Source organism: Alosa pseudoharengus, unplaced genomic scaffold (assembly GCF_046254945.1).
Source record: "Alosa pseudoharengus isolate Yale_2024_CS ecotype anadromous, Long Island Sound unplaced genomic scaffold, YU_APseudo_1.1 YU_APseudo_1.1_scf_19, whole genome shotgun sequence".
Classification (NCBI taxonomy): domain Eukaryota; kingdom Metazoa; phylum Chordata; class Actinopteri; order Clupeiformes; family Clupeidae; genus Alosa; species Alosa pseudoharengus.
The window spans coordinates 19,521,385-19,526,384 of record NW_027468657.1 but is presented as its reverse complement, the minus strand read 5'-3'; the positions used below and the strand labels follow the sequence as shown (position 1 = coordinate 19,526,384).

Below are 5,000 nucleotides of genomic sequence, written 5' to 3'. Positions count from 1 at the left end.
CGCTGGTTGTTTTAATGTATATGGGTGATGCGGTGCTGCTGACGTGAGGCTAGAAAGCTCTTGCCTGTTCTAGAAAGACTGATCCAATGCAGCAAATATATTAAAAGGCTAAAGTCCTACATTGGCTATGTTGTAGCCTATCCCCAGAATATCAGCAGCAAACTCAGTCTCTGTCTCGCAAAAGTCTCCAAATAAAACGCAGCCTGTAGCCTACAATTGTATCATTGTAATAAAAAACGCAATTTAGCACACCATTTCAACATGCTGCTATTTAGCCTACTAATTAATGCCTATTGTACTTTATTTTTTGCAAAAAGAAAGAAATCCTTAATAAAATAACAAGTCATTAACATTATAGGCTACTTTACGCACTGTAACCCACCGCACAGCAGTGCAACGTGCATGTTTACATTTTTACTAACAACTTGCTTGCTTGCCTTACACATCTAAGTTTTCCGACTATTTTTCTTACCTTCTTTTTTCCGCTGTGGATGTTACTGAGCTTGTAGAAGTTTTAGCTCTTACGTTCTGAACATCTCGCACTGCCATTGCCCGATGTCAGTTCTGAGTCATATCACACCATAATCTGTCTCCCTTTTAAATGCCTATTCCCTAAATGGTAGGCTAAAATGACTATGTGTTTTATATATAATGTCGAAACAAAATAACCCAGTCAGTCTCATCTACGAGATGTTTAGGCCTCCTCCAATACTGGCAGCTGGACTCATAGGTTGCAGATTTGCTTAGTGGCCTACCAAGGCTCTGCAACGAGACGCGACTCAACTTGCACTGTAGCCTATTCTACTTTCTTATTGCACACTGGAGAGAAAAAACATGCTGGTAGGCTACGATAGGCTACTTAATTTAAACTTTGTAACCTTTAGTGTGTGTGTGTGTGTGTGTATGTGTGTGCGTGCGTGAGGGGTTGCTCAGTGAAACATGGAATACACCAATTCCGCAACACCGTCTCTGATAGATAAACAAAGCAGCATGCATAGAAGCAACTAGGCCAAACTGCCTGATGAAAATTTGACTATTTCAAAGTGTGTTTTTTCGGATGTAGGTAACACAATTTAACAATGTATAGGCTATATTTTTTTCATTTGATTGGTTCAACCGCCACCCGCCCGAATTTAATTAAAATATTATATTTCTTCACGTCATCCGCCCAATCCGCGGTTTAACCGCGGAGTCCGCGGCTGTAACCGCGAACCGCGCATCTCTAACACACACTGCACACACCGCACACACACACACACACACTGCACACACACACCGCACACACACACACACACACACCGCACACACACACACACACCTCGCACACACACACCGCACACACACACCGCACACACACACACACCGCACACACACACCGCATACACACACCGCACACACACACACACACACACACACACACACACACACACACCGCACACACACACACACACACACACCGCATACACACACCGCACACACACACACACACTGCACACACACACCGCACACACACACACACCGCATACACACACCGCACACACACACACACACACACTCGCGCGCGCGCACGCACACACACACACCGCACACACAAAACACACACACACACACACACACAGTATAGGCGCGTTACAATCCATTGATCTGTATCGATGCATCGACCTAATAGCAAGCAGTGTGGTTGCAAAGAGACTCCTAAACATGCATGTTTATTTTCACATCAGTTTCAACATTTTCTTGATGCATCAATCTACAATTTGTCGTCATCAGAGCAGGACTTCGATAGCAGTCAGAGCGTAGAGAGTAGGGCTACCCTACAGCTCTGATGGCATAGCCAAGAAAACATACACTCACTTTCCAGACGGTGTGAATTGATTTTTTGGTCGATTATCTGTTAGCTAACCTTATTAGCTAACCTCTGCAGTAGAAGTTTTTGATGTCAACACACAGCCTTGGCTTCAATTGTTGTGTAAAAAGCTTGGGTTCAGCTGAGGCTGGTGTCTATCTGCTATCTATCTCCACAACCGTACAGTGATAAAAACATTCTACCTAATGAGCCTTTCAGTAATGAAGTTAGATCTGTACAAATATCATATGCTATTAAAAGGCCATCAAATCTACATGCCTGCTAATTGGGGTTTGGTGACTAATTGCCAAAAATCTGATTTTTTTCCACGAAACCACTTGAATTTCAGCTTTGATTGTAAAACCATACCTCACCTAAGATAAAAAAAAAAAAAACACCCGTAGAACGCTGGCATTGTTCAGTGCTTCGTCTCCACTTTAAGTATTTCACACTTTCTGATAAAAGCCTATATTTATTTTTGATTTGTGAGTCAAGTTGTGTGAAAATCGACAACAGACCCCAGTGTTGGATCCAATTGAACCGCACCACTGCAAATTGCACACATTGAAAGTATTGAAAAGAACTGAGTTGTTGGTTGAATCGATGTGATTTACACCGCTAATGTAATAGGACTTGTAACTAGGGGTGTAAATCGGAGTCTTCATGACGATTCGATACAATATCGATTTCTTAAGCCAATGATTAGATTATTTTCGATACTTCAGAATTCCCCACGATACGATTCGATACGATTCAATACTCAATATTTTTACATGATATCTATGAAGTTTCAAATAAATCAACAAAAGTTCGGAATGTAGGAGCAGGTATCTAAAGCCTTCGTTATACAGCCTCATGTCTTTGCATATAAAAAAAAAAAAACACCTGCAGCTAGTAGGTGTAGGTAGTGCACTTACATCGGAGCCATAGACAGAAAAAGAAAGGTCGGAGCTGATGCTGAAAATAGATAGGCAAACAAACAGGCGGCAAAATAAACACATTAATCGATACTCTTGCGGACGAATCGATGCATTGAATCGTCGGCTGCATAATCAATGCATCGATACGAATCGATTAATATTTACACCCCTACTTGTAACCGGAGGTTTGCCGGTTCGAACCCCGACGAGTAGGCATAGCTGAAGTGCCCTTGAGCAAGGCACCTAACCCCTCACTACTCCCTGAGCACCGCTGTTGTTGCAGGCAGCTCACTGCGCCGGGATTAGTGTGTGCTTCACCTCACTGTGTGTTCACTTTGTGCTCAGTGTGTTTCACTAATTCACGGATTGGGATAAATGCAGAGACCAAATTTCCCTCACGGGATCAAAAGAGTATATATACTTACTTATACTTATAAAAACACATACACACACACACACACACACACACACACACACACACATACATAGTACACACACACACACATAGTACACACACACACACATAGTACACACACACACATAGTACACACACATAGTACACACACACACACACATAGTACACACACACACATAGTACACACACATAGTACACACACACACATAGTACATACACACACACACATAAAGATACATTTCTCATACCGTATTAATCTTATAGAAGAAAGAGAAAATGAGAGAGAGAGAGAGAGAGAGAGAGAGAGAGAGAGAGAGAGAGAGAGAGAGAGAGAGAACACATCACTGCCTAAACACAGTCAAAGAGCTATTGACTGTAATTCAACCAGTGGTTCTAATTCTGAAGTGGACTCCTGGTGATGGTACAGGGTGTTTCTCTGTGTGTGTGTGTGTGTGTGTGTGTGTGTGTGTGTGTGTGTGGGGTGGGGTGGGGGGTATGTATGTGGATATGTCTATGTGGGTGTGTGTAAGGGTGTGCGAGTGTGTGTGTGTGTGTGTGTGTGTGTGTGTGTGTGTGTGTGTGTGACCTGGGCTCTAATCATACCCCCCCCCCCCAACCCCCCAATGGGAGTGGCAGTTTGAGTAAGTGACCATCTGTCAACAGTAGCCTGCTGGGCTCCAGAATGCTGTGGGAGCACCCTCCTACACACACAAACATGGACACCACACTTACACACACACACACACACACACACAGACACGCACACACATACACACACACACACACACACACACACACACACACACACACACACACATAGATAGCTAGACAGACAGACAGACAGATACACACACACACTATACACATGCACACACACGCATGTGTACACTCACTGAGATAAACACAGTGACATACTGTATAAACATGTATCAATGTGTATCAGTGTCTACAGTATATATTCTGGGCCAGATGTACTAACGCTTTTGCACCCACTATTGCGTTTTTGTGTATGCATATTTGTTTCGCAACGTGCGTGTAAAATCATTGTGAGGTATGTACAAACAGGCCGCAATGATGTTAAAGTGCAAACTGCCTGTCGCAGGAGCTGAAAATGGCACATTACGTTTTTCGTTTCATGCATATGCATTCATGGGAGGATCCAGGGGAAAGTGGGAGTTTAGCGTAAAGAGATGGGAGGGGAAGCGTAAAGAGCGTCTAATTATGTATTCCGCGGTATGTGCAAAGACTCCTCATGAAAGCGCATGACTATTCTACGCCTAAATACTTACGCCTTGTAAAAGCAGGTGTTAATCCAAATAGCAGTTCAATGCGTCAATAAGAGAACCTTTCAAAGACAACAGAATCGCTATTTAAAGCACCAGTTTTGTAAGTATTTGTACTATCAAAAGCAACCTTAACTTTCATTGGCCTTTCGAATGTCTTACTTTCACGTCATTCTTACTCACTTACTCACTTCATTCACTTAAACTTTCCTACTTGCTAGATTTGACCAATCTTCCATAGCCTACGTGCACAAGTAGTTTGAGTAGAACTACTGATCTTCATTATCTCCCTGCTTGTTAACATCTTATCATGTATGGTATTATTTCATGATCGATAAACGTTTGATTCTTTTTAATGTTGTCATCAGTTAAAGAAGCCCTATGCAGGTCTGGTTATTCCTTCGCTGTTTCTGGGTTTGGGCTCGCATTTTTCACAACATAGCTCCCCCTGCAGCTTCGGTAGCAAGTGACTGCTACTGTAAACCCCCACTAGCTAATGAGCTAGCCATCAATAAACCAAGCTAAACACATAGGGC

General features: G+C 42.7%; 1 protein-coding gene across 1 annotated transcript in view; it reads left to right on the top strand.

The window, feature by feature from the left end:
- The window catches only part of igdcc4 (immunoglobulin superfamily, DCC subclass, member 4), an 83,816-nt gene that overhangs the window by 26,992 nt on the left and 51,824 nt on the right, over positions 1-5,000 (top strand). The gene's annotated exons all lie outside the window — the stretch shown is intronic.